Here is a 17,994-nt window from a genome sequence, read left to right on the forward strand (position 1 = left end):
TCCCGTATAGATTGGTCCAGGCTGAGGTTGATGGTGGGTTGGAAGCTGTTGAAATCATGGTGGAATTTTTCCAGAGACTCCTTCCCATGGGTCCAGATGATGAAGATGTCATCAATGTAGCGTAGGCAGAGAAGGAGCTTGAGTGGACGAGAGCTGAGGAAGCGTTGTTCCAGGTCGGCCATAAAAATATTGGCATATTGTGAGGCCATGTGGGTGCCAATAGTTGTGCCACTGATCTGGAGTTATATATTGTTATCAAATTTGAAATAGTTGTGTGTGAGGATAAAGGCACAGAGCTCAGCAGCCAGTTGTGCTGTGGCAGCATCAGGGATACTGTTCCTGACAGGTTGTATTCTATCTGTGTGTGGGATGTTCGTGTAGAGAGCCTCTACATCCATGGTGGCTAGGATGGTGTTTTCTGGAAGGCCACCAATGCATTGTAGTTTCCTCAGGAAACCAGTGGTGTCACAGAGATAGCTGGGAGTGCTGGTGGCATAGGGTCTGAGTAGAGAGTCCACATATCCAGACAGTCCTTCAGTGAGAGTGCCAATGCCCGAGATGATGGGGCTTCCAGGATTTCCGGTTTGTGGATCTTGGGTAGTAGATAGAATAACCCTGGTCGGGTCTCTAAGGGTATGTTGATTTGTTCCGGTGTTAGTGTAGGGAGTGTCCTGAGTAGATGTTGCAGTTTCTTAGTGTATTCCTCAGTGGAATCTGAGGGAAGTGGCCTGTAGAATTTGGTGTTGAGAGTTGTCTGGCAGCCTCCTTTTGGTAGTCAGACCTGTTCATGATGACAACAGCACCTCCTATGTCAGCCTCTTTCATGATAATGTCTGGGTGGTTTCTGAGGCTGTGGATGGCATTGCGTTCTGCAGGACTTAGGTTATGAGGCAAGCGATGTTGTTTTTCCACAATTTCTGCCTGTGCACATCGGCGAAAGCATTCAACGTAGAGGTTCAGACTGTCATTTCGACCCTCAAAAAAAGTCCATGTGGGTATTCACCCACAAAAGCTCATGCTCTAAAACGTCTGTTAGTCTATAAGGTGCCACAGGACTCTTTGCTGCTTTTACAGATCCAGACTAACATGGCTACTCCTCTGATACAGTGTCACTGTTGCTCCATGGGAAATGCTCTGTGCATTACCCTGTGTGGCCACACGGTGTCACTGTTGCTCCATGGGAAATGCTCTGTGCATTACCCTGTGTGGCCACACGGTGTCACTGTTGCTCCATGCAGGAAATGCTCTGTGCATTACTGTGATGGAGTGGGGACTGTCTGTGTGGGGGATGGGAGAGCAGGGGGTGACTTTAGGACCAGACACGTGCTCAGCCTGTAACTTGAGCTAGGTAGAGGGGAGAGGGTGGGCAACTTTCGCTGGGAAGCTGGACACAGGAAGGGGCCGTCTGGAGGGAGTTGGGTTGGTTCAGTTTCGGTTTTGGTCTGGGTTGTTGGAATTCAGGGAATCCCAAACTGGGAACTATGTTTCCTGAACCCCCAGAAGGACTCGATTGCGGGGTCCTGCTCGTGCCTCCAAACTCTGCTGTAGCCTTCACTCCTGTTGTCCAATAAACCTTCTGTTTTACTGGCTGGCTCAGAGTCACTGTGTGTCCTAGGAAGAGGGGTGCAGGACCGGACTCCCCCACACTCCGTGACAGACCCTAAGCCCCTCCGGGACCCCTGCAGTCTGGATGTAGGTATCTGTGCCCCCCATCAAACACCTAAGACCCCTGGAGACCCCTCCAGCCTGAACTTAGGTATCTGTGCCCCCTACAAACCCCCTAAGCCCCTCAGGGACCTATACAGCCAGGATATTGGTATCTGGGCCCCATATAGACTCCAGAAGCCCCCTGGGACACTCCAGTGTGCATGTAGGTATATGTGCCCCTCAGAAACCCCCTAAGCCCCCAGGAACCCCTACAGCATGGACGTAGGTATTTGTACCCCCCCGGGACATCTACAATCTGGACGTAGATATCTGTGCCCCTCACGAAACCTCTAACACCCCCCCCAGGACCGATACAGCCTGGACAAACTTATCTGTGCCCACCCGAACCCCTAAGACCCCCTGGTACCCCTATAGTCTGGACATAGGTATCTTGGGCCACCAAAAATCCCCTAAGACTCTCAGGATTCCTCCAGCCTGGACGTAGGTATCTATGCCCCCCACTAACCCCCTAAGCCCCCCTGATACCACTACAGCCTGGATTTAGGAAAATGTGCACCCCACGAATCCCCTAAGCCCCCTTGGGACCCCTAAAGCCTGGAGATTGGTATCTGTGTCCCCCCAAAAAACTCTCTAAGCCCCCCTGGGACCCCTACGGCCTGGACATAGGTATCTGTGCACCTCAAGGCCCCTAAGATACCCCGGACACCTACAGCCTGGATGTAGGTGTGACGGTGCTGCCCGTGGGAGCCAGCTGAGATCACTCAATCAGGGTGAACTGCAAACAAGACAGGGCAGACAAATCCCAAATGCTGGTGGTTATTTCAATACTTAGATTTACCAAGCCAGCACAAAACAGCTTCTGTAGTACTTCACTGGTTACTTAGAAGTTTAAACCACGCAGTTCCCTTAAAGTACCCAGCCTCAGGCCTCCTTCCAGACACACCTGTCAGATATGATGATGATTCCTGAAAATCTTACTTCATGATATAACAGAAAAGATTCTTCCGATCCCAAAGGTTCAGCCACATACCCAGGTTCAATTATAACTTAGATCTCACCCAAAATACATGCTATAGCCAATTCTTATTAACTAAGCTAAAATGTATTAGAAAAGAAAAGAGAGAGAGTGCTGGTTAAAAGATTAATAGACACATAGACTTGAATTCAATTCTTGAGGTTTAGATACATAGTAGAGGTGAGCTTGTAGTTGCCAAAAGTCCTTTTAGAAATAGTCCATAGGTTATAGTCCAATTTCCATATTCAGGGTGGCTCCAGTCAATGACTGGGGATCTCAATCCTTGTGGCTTAAGGTTTCCCCCTCTTGAAACCCAAAGCAGATCTGAGATGAAGAAGGATCGTGTCCAGGCTTCTTATACATTTCCAGCAGCCTTTCGGCCTGAGAAAACAATAGGCTTAACTCTCCTTCCAAACATCCTGGCAATTAGTACAGGGTAATTTATCCATCAAAGAGTTCAAATACAGGTTACCACAACCTTCAAAGAGACACAGAGACAATAATACTACTTCATTCAAGTGTCATCATAAATGTTAATATTCCTTTTTTGCTCTTTGAATTAAAACTATAGCAACAGACAAGACTTGTTTGCTTACATCACAAGACCTGAGCAAACATCTCCCCTTCTACCTCTAACAATGCAAACTTGCATTTTAAAGCTCTGTTCATTTACATATCTTGCTAACCAGTTCTTAAGGTTCACCCACGGGTCAGGTCAGTCGGTGAGGTGAGTTAATTAACTCCTTCTGGCCCTGTCACCTTTCAATGAGATATTAGATTATACTTACAATGTCACAGTCTCGGTGAGTCGACTGCTTCAGCTCCGCGTAGACTCTGCCTGGGTCTCTCACCGAGCTGGAGTACAGCAGTCGAGGGGAGAGCACTCGATGTGTTGCATCTACACTAGACGCGATATATCGATCCCCGCTGGATCGATCACTGCCCACCGATTCGGCAGGTGGTATAGACATACCCTGAGTATCTGGTGATCGGAGCTGGACCCTGGAGGGGGACACATTGAAGGAATTCAGGGGTTAAGGTGCCTCTATTGTCAACTGTCAGGGCTGCTGTGGCTCAGAGGAGGGTGCTTGACTGTCTGACAGGCTTAGGCACCGCAAGCCTGGCAGGCGGGAGAAGTGAAGTGGCCACGGTGTGCTCGGGGTGCTCGTGCTCGGAGCTGGGGCGAGGGGGGTGCAGCAGGGCAGAACGGGGATCCTGTCACAAGAGGGACGCCTCAGGGTCCAGGGGGGGAGTTGCCATGGGTGGGGCACCTCAGGGTGGGGGTACGGGGGAGGAGGGCGCAAGGTGGAAGTTTCGCCTAGGGCGTGAAACTTCCTTGCACCGGCCCTGCCCCATGCCCTGCCTGCAGCCAGCCCTGCACCCCCTGCCCTGCCCTGCCTGCAGCCATCCTCTGTCTCCAGCCAGCCCTGCACCTTCTCCCCTGCCCGTACCAGCCGCATCCTCCCTGCCCTGCCTGCAGCCAGCCCCACAGCCAGCCCCTGACACACCCCCTGCCCTGTCTCCAGCCAACTCCTGCCGCACTCCCCTATGGCCCTGCCCAAAGCCAGCCAGCCCCCTCACCTCCCCAGCCTGCACCACCCTGCATCCCCTGTCTGCAGCCAGCCCCGCACCCCCTGCCCTGTCTCCAGCCAACCCCTGATGCACCCCCCTGCCTGAAGCCAACCAGCCCCGCACCCCTTGCCCTGCCTGCAGCCAGACCCTACCTCCAGCCAACTCCATGCCCACTGGTGCCCTGCAGTTCCCAGGGCAGTAACCGTGCACATCTGCTTCAATGAGAGGGGCAGGGAGCAGCTGGGACCCACATATGTGCACACCCTAGTGTGACCAGACAGCAAGTGTGAAAAATCGAGACGGGGTGGGGGGTAATAAGATCCTAGATAAGAAAAAGACCCCAAAATTTGGACTGTGTCTATAAAATCGGGACATCTGGTCACCCTAGCACACCTCCAGGACTCCTGAGTTCCATTGCTGGGTTTCCTATTGGTTCCACTGCTGGTTGTTTTCCTTTTCCTGGGGGACTTTGGGCAAGTTGCTCCCCACTCTAGGGCTCTGTCCCCAGCAGTCAAATGGGGATTTCATACTTTCCCGCTATTAGAAAGTGCTGGGAGAATCCCCCAGCAAAAGCTGCTCTGAAAGTGCTAAGCAGCATCTGACCATTCAAGGTCGGAGCGCACTGCCCAGGAGGAGTGTTTGGCTCTGGGGTTTCACTTCAGCCCCTTCTAGAGTGAGGGGCCGAACCATGGAGTTTGTCTCAAGAAGACCAAGTCTCCAATTTGTTAAGGGCGTTTTGAATTCCAACCCTGTGCTCCTAAGTGCTTGGTGTCAGTTGCAAATTTTAGAAGCATGGTCTCCACTGCATTTTCCAAATCATTCATGAAAATATGGAATAGTACCGGACCGCAGACTGATCCCTGCCGGACCCACTAGGTACACCTTCTCCATTGGACAGCCAAACATGGAGAAGGGCTCCTGGAGTCTGGGCTTTCAACCAGCTCTGCACCCACATTACACTGATTACAGCTGGACTGCATTTCCCTCGTTTGCTTGTGAGAATGTCCTACGGGACTGTGTGAAAAGCCTTAGCAACCCCAAGCTATATCCCATCTACTGTTTACCCACCTCCACCAGGCCCAGAGCCCTGCCAAAGAAGGAAAGAGGATTGGTTTGGAATGGTTTGTTCTTGACAAATCCATGTTCACTAGTCCTAAGAATCAAACTATTCTGTAGGTGCTGCTGACAAACTGAGTGTTTAAGAATGTATTGCAGGATCTCTCCAGCAATGGCAGTGAGGCTAGCTAGTCTGTAAGTCTCAGGGGTCTCTTTGTTCCCCTTTTAGAGAAAGGTCCTGTCTTGTTCATGGATGGGAAGATGTTCTTTTTCAGGGATCTCAGACGAGAACTGGGGCACAGCACCTGGTTTGTCAAGGCCAGAAAAATGGAGGCAGGAACCTCTTCTCTCCTGCTGGCAAAGAACCCCAGGTACCTGAAAGACAGGGACTCACATCCCTGAATGGGCTTTTAAAAGGCACTGGTTAAAGATTGGCCCCGACCATTTCTTGTTTCCACAGACTAGACATTTTAGCAAACTTTAGAATTCCTTGGTGCTAAACACTGTGAAACTCCCCTTTCTCTTTTACAGAGGGCTTTAACGCCCCTTATCTCACTTAGGCTCACAACTGACCGGAGTTCGAGAACTGTCCCTGTTCCCATTGGACAGATGGGAGGAGCCTGAGGTCCAGAGAATGGAAGTGACCTACCCAAGCGCCTGCACAGTATGCCGGTGGCAGAGCCAGAAAGAGAAGCCACCAGTCCCGACTCCTGTTCTAACAGGCAATAAACCCCCCCAGAGGCAGGGATAGAGCCCAGGAATCGAGATGGTGGGGAAATTTCATTGAATCCATTTCTGTCAGAAAATCCCATTCAGGCTAATCCGGTTTTTTTCTCAAAATCATAACAAGTGAGATGAAAGTTCTTTGCAAAAATATTGTATTGCAAAACAAAAGCATCTCCTGTTTGTCAGAGTGTGTTAAATTGTCTACTCGCACACAAAGAGGAGACACTTAGATCTCAAACATTAGATAAGATGCTTCAGTCTGAGCTAAGTCGTTGCTGCTCTTAACAATTTCAAAATAAAAAAATGCAAATAAAATAGACTATTTCAGCTATTCTATTACGTGTTAATCTGCTCTGAGTAAACGTGATAGGACACCTCATATTATGCCCTACTCCTAGTGACACTCTCCAATGGATCCCCATCCTCCACCCACCGTCAGGTAGGTGCGAGCGGATCATTATTATTTCTACTTGAAAGAGGGAGAAGCTAAGGCTGAGAAAGGAGAATTGACTTGTCTTAGGTCACACAGCCAGTCAGAGGCAGAGTTGGGAATAGGACCCATGAGCCCTGATTTTCAAGCTACCCATTGGATCTTGAATTTCAGACACTGAATGACCTGAATAAAGTGCTCTCAGATGAGCTCCAGACCAACAACAGTGACAGTAACTATTCAGCAAGTATTTGAGGAGAACTGCAATGTTAGAGAGAATCATGAACTGCTCAGAGACAACTAATGCAGAGAAGCGGCAAAATTCATGAAACATAGAACTGGTTTTGACTTATAAAGAGAAAAACAAGGACCTGAGTCTCCTCCCTGTCAATAACCCCCTGCTCAGCCAATCCGGCTAGAGACTGAGGAGGGGAGGCTGAGGGATCTCACCAGAGAGCCCAAAGGATGGCCCAGGTCACCGGTGGGGATCACTTCCCGAGCACTAGTTCAGCCTCACATTTTTGGGTAGACCTCCCACAGTGAGAACTGCAGAGCACTGCCCTGCAAAAAACTAAAAAAAACCACACACACACTCTCTCTCTCCCCCTCCCTCCTATTGTTGGGAGGGGAACAGGTAAAAGGACAAAGGAAGCAAGAGAAGAGAAAGGAGGGAGGGAGGGAGGGAGGAAAAGGTGAAACAAAAAGGACAAACCCTAATGTCCCCAGTGATTCTAATGGACAAAATCCCAGGTGCGCAATAAAATTCTGCCTCCTTAAGCTCGTGTTTTCCATGCCTAGAATTCACTTGTCACCAGATAGATCAGACTGAACAGGTTTCAAACCTCCAGGAGACTCTTACCTTCTAAACAGGGACGGCTGTTTTCTAGTGAAATCACTAAGAGGGAAGGAGAAAACTAGAAAGAGGTTCCTCCTGACGCTCACGTCCGTGAACCCAAATACTCTCTCAGTCCTCAAAGGGAGACCTGGAGAAGGAGACTTGCTGAAGCAAAACCACAGGGGTCTCTGAGGTTTCCCTGTCCTGCCTCCATAGGGCATTGCAAGGGCACCGAATTGCCATATTTTGGGACCACTCCCCTTTCTCCTTCACAGAGGGCTTTAACGCCCCTTATCTCACTCAGGCTCACGACCGCCTAGAGCTCGAGAATTGTCCCTGTTCCCATTGGACAGATGGGGAGGAGCCTGAGGTACAGGGAAGGGAAGCGTCCTGTCACCAGGTAGATCAGATTGAACAGGTTTCAAACCTCCAGGAGCCTCTTGCCTTCTGAACAGAGATGGCTGTTTTCTAGTAAAATCACTACAAGGGAAGGAGAAAACTTGAAAGAGGTTTCTCCTGGCGCTCATGTCCGTGAACACGAATACTCTGTCAGTCCTCGAGGAGAGACCTGGAGAAAGAGACTTGCTGAAGCAAAGCCACAGGGGTCTCTGAGGTTTCCCTGGCCCCTCGCCCCTGTCCTGCCTGGCTGATGTCAGCATCTCTCTGTGAGGTCACCACCCCCCATCACGTTGGACCAATAGTCTGAGGTCCTGCAAAAGGCCTTTGTGATGTCACTGCCACACCCCCTCCCTTGATGTGCCAATATCCTGCCCCTGGCCAGGCCTTTGGAGGTTTGAGCTACTCCCTGTGGACACCCCACTCAAGGAGTGTTCGTTCTAGGCAGCAAGCTGGCTAGACAGGAAAACATCAGACGCTGCTCCCAATGCTACACTCAGTTTTTCAGAAATTAGTTGACTTTATGGCCAAAAGAGACCAGTAGAGCATCTAATCAGACCCCCTGCATATCACAGGCCTCCTGCATGACACAATAGCTACTTCTGGGGGAAAGGCATCTAGTCTTCATTGAATGACATCACGGGATGGAGAATCCACCACTTTCCTTGGTAGCTTGTTCCTGTGGTGAATCATCCTCGCTGTTGACTATTTGGGGCTTAGTTGTAACATGAATTTGTCTCTTTTCACCTTCCAATCACTGGGTCTTGTTATGTCTTTCTCTGCTCCATTCAAGAGCCCTTTAATACCCAATCTTTTCTCTCCATTAAGGCACTTCAACACTTCAGTGAAGTCACCTTTCAATCTTCTTTTAATAAGCTAAACTGGTGGCACTCTTTCAATAGCTCACTAGAAGGTATTTTTCTCCAGCCCTCAGAACATTTTGGTGGCTTTTTGCTGCCCCAGCTCCAATTTCACAGTATCTTTTTCAAATGAGGACACCAAAACTGGAGGCAGTATTCCAATATCAGTCTCATTGATGTCGTGTCACCTCCTGTGATGTTATTGACATAATCTGTAACTTTATAGATCACCATTGTGACCACGGTTCTGTATTTGCAGCCTATATGATTGAGAGGTTGTCGTGAATGGGGTCTATGGAAAGGTTCTGATTGGCTGATTATAATTATGCTATCTCTAGATGTGTATCAATTTTGTAGTTGAAGTTATGAATATTGGCTCTATGCTGTCTGTATTCAAACTTGTGCTATGCTTCCGGGGAACACCCCAGCCAGACAAGTTGGTGTCAGTTCTGCCTAGCCTGCTTGATGGCCCATTATGGACCATCAGCTCTACAATCAACCCATTGAGAGAAAGCAGATACGTCTTGTGGCTCAGCAAGGTATGCAGGGACCTGCCTATGGACAAAACTCAAAGGTTTTTCTATGCCACGTGCTGGATAGAGTCTCCTTGGGACAAATAAAGCAAAGACCACATGGCAAGAGACTGTAAAAGGCTGATGCCTCGTCTCTATCTTGTCTTCAAGCCTGCTTTGTACCTCTGAAGGGATTTTGCTACAAACTGAAGCTCTGTACAAAGGACTGAATGACCCATCCCAGCTGTGGATGGACTCCAGAGACTTGATTTGAACCTGCAGTTTATTCCATCACTGCTACAAGCCTGAACCAAGAACTTTGCCATTACTGTATGTGAAGGGTTAAAGTTCATGTGCATTTTATAGAACAACCTGGTCTATGGATTGTGCCAGCTCTTTTCCAGACCCAAAGTCCAGAGTATAATCAAGGGACCAGAAGCCTAGCAAATAGTGACCAGCTAAAAGAAAGCTGGGGTAAACAGAAAGCCTTGCTTGCTGAGATAGGCTTGGTCAGCAATTTGCCAGGTGTTGGAGCTAAGAACTAAATCATTGTGTCTTATTCAGAGCTGCAGATTGAACAAAGAATACCTGTTCCTATTGCGTATGTCTCTTCTGTAGGGAGACGTTCTTCCCAGAGATCCAACCTTGAGTTTATGAAAAGTTGGCAGATGTCAGTATAAGATATGGCATCCTTCCACCTCCCTTCCCAGGGACCAATGCCTTGCCTTAAGACACACAGAAAACAATCTTTATTGCCATATACTTTCACTGTTTCTTTGCTTTAACCCCTAGGAATGTATCTGGAGGACAATCAAAGGAGTTGCTCCTTTCCTATGGACCTCAAATCAGAATTCAGCATAGATATTTTATACTAATAACATTTTATCAAAGTATTCATGAAATGTTAACTTGCTAACTTGAGACCATGGGTGGAGACATTATGTAACCTGTTAACCTTTGGCTACTGTGCTTATCATGTCTTGCAGCAAAACCTATCCCAGAGTTTGGAACTCCCTATCCCGTCACTTTCCCCCACCCATGGAAAATCTATATATTCTATTGTAATCAATTTAGAGTGTCTCTGAGCCTAATAAGCAAGGTGACATTCTGCCAGTGCTGTGTGTAATAAACTCCTATTCTTGCCCTCTACACGGTGGAGATTTATGTCCTTCACAGACACCTGCTGAATAAAGAGGAGATTCAGCATCCAGCTTGGCTGAATGTGTCTTCTCTCCCCACAGCTTGGTGATCTTCTGAGGAAATGGAGAAGACTGCCTTTGCCTAGCTGTACATTGCTTGCAAAAGAAACAAGTCTTTTTGGTGGCAAGTGTTGAAAGGAGCCATTAGACAAATGTGGACACAGGAAAAATGTCCTCCAACTCAACTGGCATCTGTGGATGCTGACGTCACAACACAAAGTGCTAAACAGTATATGAGCACAGGCTGGTGTCAGAAGAGTCTCTACCAAAGCCTTTTCCACCAGCAGGGGCCTCTCTGTGCGCAGAACTCCTGATAGTGTGATGGCTGCAGGCAGTAGAGAACTCTATTTTGACATCTCTTTGTCAGTGAACATCTACAGAGGCTGTTTAAAGGTCTCTAGATAGTGATCTTTGGGAAGAGCTGGCTGAAGTGTCTTCCTAGTAACCAGGAGATCCTGGCTTGGCCTGCCAGTTCTTCCTTGCAAGTGTTGAGGGAAATGGGGAATGTCTGTAGTTTGGAATTTGCAGGTGTTGTCCTGGACCATCAAAGGGAACAGTTGCAAGTACTTTCTCAAGGCAGGCACCTTGACTTAGCTGGCTAAAGCACCTGTCTAGTAAATAGGAGATCCTAGGTTCAACTCCCAGTGGTGCCTTGTTGTATGGCTTTTGTCTCCTCTGCTCACATTTTCCTGTGTCTTTCTAGGAAACAGAAGAGACCTCCCTTGGTATCCAAGTCATTGTTTGCTAAGGAAAAGGCTTCTTTGGAGAGAAACGTTGGAAAGAATCAAATCACAAGCCTGGAGTTGATGAAAAGGCTGCTGTGACTGGCATTGGCATGGTGGTTGCTTTGACTGCAATTGCTGCAACATAAAAGCCTGCACCACACGTCCTTGTGATTCACTGGGGATGTCCACACACAGATGTCATGTCGTCTTCCTTTTGTTTGTCACTGATGAAAAATGGAGCAGCTGGGAGAAAAGTCCCAGAGGCACTTGCCAGGTAAAGTGGAGGTTAGAGATGCAGAACCCAGTGGTGGTGCCTTGCCAAATGTGTCCACTCCTCCCACTTTTTGGTCAATCTTTTGAGGAAGCAGAGAAGACTGCCTCTGCCTTGCAATGCAAATGCTTGTAAAAGAAACCGGTCATTTTTTCTGACAAGTATTGGAAGGAGGCACCTAAGAAACGTGGAGACAAGGAAAAGGTCATTGTAACTCAACTTGCATCCATGGCTCTTGAGGCCACAACGCAGAGCACTGAGCACTGTACGACCACAGCTGGGGACAGAAGGGTCTTTTTCAAAGGCATTTTCCACTAGCAGGGTCCTTTCTGTGCACAGAATTCCTGATAGTTTGATGTCTGCAGGCACTGGAGATCACTATTTTGGCATCTCTCTCTCTCTCTCAGTGAGCATCCGCTGTGGTTGTTGAAAGTCTGTGATGGGATCTCCGGGATGCAACCTGAACAGTGGGACCCCTGAGCCCTTTGTCCCACCACCTGGACTCCCTCTCACACATGTGATGCTGAGACAAGCTGTGAATCTCTGGCAGATATTGCACTTACACAGACATCCGTAGGTAGGGACACAGCCAACTGAATTACATGAATGCTTCTGCAGCCACTCATAACACTAATGATAGAGAGTCGCCCCCCCTACAGCTCTGCAGCCTTGCACCCCTGGATCATACCATCTTGCCTTAATCAGAAGCCTGATCAGTGTGAGTTTATTACGCAGGGTCCACCCCTCCCTCACTGTGAATAGTACATGAACCAGCCTTGTAATGGAGCTGAGATTTCCTAAGAACTTCAAGCAAAATACACCAGTTTGAGTACAGCATAAAACAGATTTATTAACTACAGACAGATGGAGTTTTAAGGATTATAAGTGGTAGGAATAAAAGATCAAAGTAAGTTACCATGGAAATAAAGATAAATTCACAATCTAAACTTTACACCTTATTACACTAGGCTGTATGCACACAGGAAGGCTTAATGCTCGAGCTGCTGCACATGCTGGGCAGGCTTAAGGCCGGGCTCCCATGGCAGGAGAGAAGAAGAAGACTCGGCCCCTGGAGGGACAGGCTGGGGCTTCCTGGATCCCATTTGCTCACAGTCCAGAGCCCTGCCCCCACTCCCGAAGTCATCCATGGTGCCCCCAGGTCGGCCAGAATGGAGCAGCGGTTTTCACTGCACTACGTCCACTTATGGCTTACAGGCAACTCCCAGACTCACCACAGCCCACCATCTCGGCCAGAAAGGAGCCCACTCAGCCTCACCATTGCTGCTTTTCCTTCCCCCCAGAACCCCGCTTCTCCTGGGCTGCAAGGACCCATCCCTGGGATGCCAACAGGCAGCCACAGAGGTCTGTCTCCCAGCAGCCAACCGCACCTCCATGGGTTCAGCCCTCAGAAGGGCAGGTGGGGGTTTCCTGGATCCCAGTTGCTCACAGCCAGCCCAGCCTCCACCTCTAAAACCATCAGTCACTGTCTGAAGCCTGCATCCCGAGAAAGGGGAAAAAAACCATGGGCAGGAGTTGTAGGCCAAACTGGATGAGCAAACAACTCAGAGAGGGGATTAGACAAAAGCAGAAAGCTTACAGGGAGTGGAAGGAAGGCAGGATCAGTAAGGAAAGCTACCTTGCTGAGGTCAGAACATGTAGGGATAAAGTGAGGAAGGCTAAAAGCCACGTTGAACTGGAACTTGCAAAGGGAATCAAAACCAATAGTAAAAGGTTCTAGAGCCACATAAATAAGAAGAAAACAAAGAAAGAAGAAGTGGGGCCGCTATACACTGAGGATGGAATGGAGGTTAAGGAAAACCTAGGCATGGCCCAACATCTAAACAAGTACTTTGCCTCCATTTTTAATAAGACTAGTGAGGAACCTTGCGATGATGGAGGGATGATAAACGGGAATGTGGATATGGAAGTGGATATTACGGCAACTGAGGTAGAGGCCGTACTTGAACAGCTCGATGGGACGAAGTTGGAGGGCCCGGACAATCTCCATCCGAGGATATTAAAGGAACTGGCGCGTGAAATTGCGAGCCCGTTAGCGAGAATTTTTAAGCAATCGATAAACTCGTGGGTTTTGCCGTATGACTGGAGGATTGCTAATGTAGTTCCTATTTTTAAGAAAGGGAATAAGAGCAATCCGGGTAATTATAGGCCTGTTAGCTTGACGTCTGTAGTATGTAAGGTCTTGGAAAAAATTTTAAGGGAGAAAGTAGTTAAGGACATAGAGGTCAATGGTAATTGTGACGAATTGCAACACGGATTTACTAAAGGTAGATCGTGCCAAACCAATCTGATCTCCTTCTTTGAGAAGGTGACGGATTACTTAGATAAAGGAAATGCGGTAGATATAATTTACCTAGATTTCAGTAAGGCATTCGACACGGTTCTGCACAGGGAGCTGTTAGTTAAATTGGAAAAGATGGGAGTGAATATGAAAGTTGTAAGGTGGATAAGGAACTGGTTAAAGGGGAGACTCCAGAGGGTCGTATTGAAAGGTGAACTGTCGGGCTGGAAGGAGGTCACCAGTGGAGTCCCTCAAGGATCGGTTTTGGGACCGATCTTATTTAACCTTTTTATTACTGACCTTGGCACAAAGAGCGGGAATGTGCTACTAAAGTTTGCAGATGACATGAAGCTGGGGGGTATTGCTAACACGGAGAAGGACAGGGATGCTATTCAGGAAGATCTGAACCACCTTGTAAACTGGAGTAATAGAAATAGGATGAAATACAACAGTGAAAAGTGCAAGGTCATGCATTTAGGAATTAATAATAAGAATTTTGGATATACGTTGGGGGCGCATCAGTTGGAAGTGACGGAGGAGGAGAAGGACCTTGGGGTACTGGTTGATAGCAGGATGACTATGAGTCGCCAATGTGATACGGCTGTTAAAAAAGCAAATGCGATTTTGGGATGCATCAGGCGGGGTATTTCCTGCAAGGATAAGGAGGTGTTAGTACCGTTATATAAGGCGTTGGTGAGACCCCATCTGGAATACTGTGTGCAGTTCTGGTGTCCCATGTTCAAGAAGGATGAATTCAAACTGGAACAGGTTCAGAGACGGGCTACAAGGATGATCCGAGGAATGGAAAAACTGCCTTATGAAAGGAGACTCAAAGAGCTTGGCTTGTTTAGCCTGGCCAAAAGAAGGCTGAGGGGGGATATGCTCGCTCTATATAAATATATCAGGGGGGTTAACGTTAGGGAGGGAGAGGAATTATTTAAGTTTAGTACTAATGTAGGCACGAGGACGAATGGGTATAAACTGGATATTAGGAAGTTTAGACTTGAAATTAGATGAAGGTTTCTAACCATTAGGGGAGTGAAGTTCTGGAATAGCCTTCCGAGGGAAGTAGTGGGGGCAAAAGACTTTCCTGGCTTTAAGACAAAGCTTGATAAGTATATGGAGGGGATGTTATGATAGGATCGTTAATTTGGGCAATTGATCTTGAATTACCACCAGACAGGTCTGCTCAATGGTCTGCGGGGAGAAGTTGGATGCGATGGGTACTGAGTTGATGCAGAGATTTCCTTCTTGGGTGCTAGCTGGTGACTCTTGCCCACATGCTCAGGGTTTAGCTGATCGCCATATTAGGGGTCGGGAAGGAATTTTCCTCCAGGGCGGATTGGCAGGTGCCCTGGAGGTTTTTCGCCTTCCCCTGCAGCGTGGGGCACGGGTCGTTTACTGGTGGTTTCCCTGCAGCTTGAGGTCTTCAAACCATTTTTGAGGATTTCAATAACTCGGTCCTGGGATAGGGGTTGTTATAAAATTGGATGGGTGGGATTCTGTGGCCTGCCTTGTGCAGGAGGTCAGACTAGATGATCAGATTGGTCCCTTCTGACCTATGAGTCTATGAGTCACGCTCCCAGGTTGGCTATAAAGGAGCTGCCATTCTCCACTTGGACACAGCTTTGCTTGTTTTCCTTTCACCCAGAACCCCCCTTCTTCTCCTGGGCTGCAAGTAGCCACCCCTGGGAAGCCAAGAAGCAGGCACAGGATTCTGCCTCCTAGCAGCCAACCGCATCTCCCCAGGCTTTGCAGAATGAAGGGTGGTGCTCTACTAACCCCACTTAGCCGCACAGCTTCATAGCTGCCTTCCTCAGCTCAACTTTCCTCTATTGCCTCATTCCTGCCTCACTTCCTCCTTTGGCCAGACACACAAAGGAGCACAGCAGGAAGTGAGAGCCTCTATAGGTCAACCTCCAACAGCAGAGGTGGCCAAGCCACAAGCCTCCAAATGGTGACTGGCCTAACTACTCTAGGTTCTCCAGCCTGACACCAAGGTGCTTTCTCCACTGCTGTCAGCATCCTCTGTCATGCAGGGGTTGGAGTTATCCCAGAGACAGGCCAATAGGAGGAGTGGCCTTTCTGAACAACAAGGGGATCTGGGAAAAGGAAGCCAGCATGTTTCTGTCTGGTTTTGAACCAGGGACCTTTTGCGTGTTAGGTAAACGTGATAACCACTACACTACAGAAACTCCACCTACTTGGCTGTTGCTCACTCTGGCACAGACCGATGGACAAATCTAGAGAATGTGGTGGTAGCCCCTCGATAGGTCAGCTGGCAGGGCAGAGGACTGGAGTCAGCACTCAGGAAGTCGTCCTTACCTCGCCCGTGTGACTCAAGCTTGAGGGAGAGCTTCTTTTTCTTCTCCTTGCTGACAAAGAGCAAGAGAAGAATGAAAGGTCAGGTGGGCCAACTCGGTGCAGAAGCCCATGCTGTCTTTTCCAGCTGCATAGCCTGAAATGAGGGACTCGAGGCAGTTAAAGGAACTGCTGCACTCTCAGAAAACATCCCTCCCGTGCATAAAGGAGGTTAGAAGAGCCTGTTAGTCTAGCACGCTCCCAACTGAACTGTTTCAGCAGCTGCTAGGTTTCTTTTTGGCCTGTTACTTTTCTGTCTGGGATGTTGTTGTCAGCTGTGGCACAGAAAAAGGACGTCATTGCGAGCTGCCCATGAAGATAAGATTAACTTTTGCCTTCCTTGCTCGGCTTTACTTGCTTCCTCACCCTATTCCTGCCTTAGTTCCTGTGTTACCTAAAGGCAACAGGTACCCAGCAGTACGAAGAGGAAGTTCGACAGCTAGACCCTGGTGGCAAAAGTTCTACCACCGCTTGCCACCCCACTCTCTTCTCCCAGCTTCACATATTGACCGCCATGGACTTGGTGCCCAGCAGCGCAATGGAAGGCAGTGGACAGAGCCACCCTCGCCTTGAAGCTCTGGCTCATTAAACCGTATCTTCAGTCGCTGATGGCCAATGAGAGACCAACAGCGCTTGCTATTTTAGCACTTGAAAATGCCATTGGTCAGTCATTGGATCTCTTTAATGCTGTTACATAACAAATGAAAATAGAATCTCAGTGTGACATTCTGTACCTTTGGGGGAGTGTGCTGTAACCCCCATATTCCTCATTTTCATATAATCGTGATCTTATATACAGAGCATGCCTTGTAAGGCATCAGGGGAAAGGATATGATCTGCTGAAAGTCATTTCTCTACTCATAGATGTTTACCATTCATGCATATGAAGTTATGAGAATTGTGCAGTGTGGTTGTCACTATGCTGTAAAGTGGGGGAGTCAGCCAAATATTAGCTCCCCAGTGACAACAGCAAGGAAACAGGGTGTCAAACAACCCATCAACAGCCATTGTTCAGCAAGGGAGCTACAGTACAATCACTTACCTGCAAGAGGACACCCCAGGGGAATTGCTCAGACTTGCTTGGAGAGACGCAGTGATGCTCACCTGACTCTAAAGGGGGAGCAAAGCCAAGAGGGAAGAAAGGACATGGTAAAAGCAGAGACATTTGCCATGCTTTGTCTCTCTCGTCCACCTACATCTACAGACACCCCCACACCAAGCAACTGAAACGCTGACGAAAGGGGAGAGCCTGGCTGAAAAGCCACCAGCCAGCCTGTGGTGAGAAGCATCTAAGTTTGTAAGGGCATTGAAAGGGTTAAGATCAGCTTAGAGTGCATTTTGCTTTTATTTCACAAAAATAACGAGGAGTCCGGTGACACCTTAAGAACTAACAGATTTATTTGGACACAAGCATTCGTGGGTAAAAAGTCCTCTTCTTCAGATGCATGGAATAAAAATTGCAGATAGTGGCATAAATATATATTGGAACATGATGTAAAGGGAGTTACCATACAAGGGGAGAACCAGTGTTGAAGGCTAATTCAGTCAGGGTGGATGTGGCTCTCTCCCAATAATTGACAGGGAGGTGTCAATACCAAGAGAGGGAAAATTGCTTTTGTAGTGAGCCAGTCACCCCCGGTCCCTCTTCAAGCTCAAATTAATGGTGTTAAGTTTGCAGATCAGTTGTAACTCTGCAATTTCTCTTTGAAGTCTGTTTTTGAAGTTTTTTGAATGGATTCTTTTAAATGGCTACTTTGAATGGCTACGTTTAATTGTGTTATTGAATATGAACATGTAAATGTGTTATGGAAGTCCCATGTGGTCTAATGGTTAGGATTCTTGGCTTTCACCCAGGCAACCTGAGTTCAATTTCCCACACAGGAACAATGCAGAACTTCTCCTTGGAGAGGAGGCAGGAAACAAAAAGAATGGGAAGGGATCCTGCCCGCAGCAGAGCTGGATAGAGTTGGGAGCAGTACTGGATTTGACATGGTGCCATAGTGCTAGGCCCAAGCTCTGAAGGGACCTGTAACATTAACTTCCTCCCCTCTGCAGAAAGGGAGCCTCAG

General features: G+C 48.2%; 1 protein-coding gene and 2 pseudogenes across 6 annotated transcripts in view; 1 reads left to right on the forward strand and 2 right to left on the reverse strand.

Annotated features, from left to right (window-relative positions):
* LOC127031107 (zinc finger protein 707-like) overlaps window positions 1-17,994 on the forward strand; it is a 769,794-nt gene that overhangs the window by 618,430 nt on the left and 133,370 nt on the right. The window lies entirely within an intron of this gene.
* Window positions 1-17,994, reverse strand: part of LOC127031106 (zinc finger protein 345-like) — a 565,317-nt pseudogene that overhangs the window by 445,928 nt on the left and 101,395 nt on the right.
* Window positions 17,772-17,994, reverse strand: part of LOC127031658 (zinc finger protein 420-like) — a 54,825-nt pseudogene continuing 54,602 nt past the window's right edge.

This window comes from Gopherus flavomarginatus, chromosome 11, assembly GCF_025201925.1.
Source record: "Gopherus flavomarginatus isolate rGopFla2 chromosome 11, rGopFla2.mat.asm, whole genome shotgun sequence".
Classification (NCBI taxonomy): Eukaryota; Metazoa; Chordata; order Testudines; family Testudinidae; genus Gopherus; species Gopherus flavomarginatus.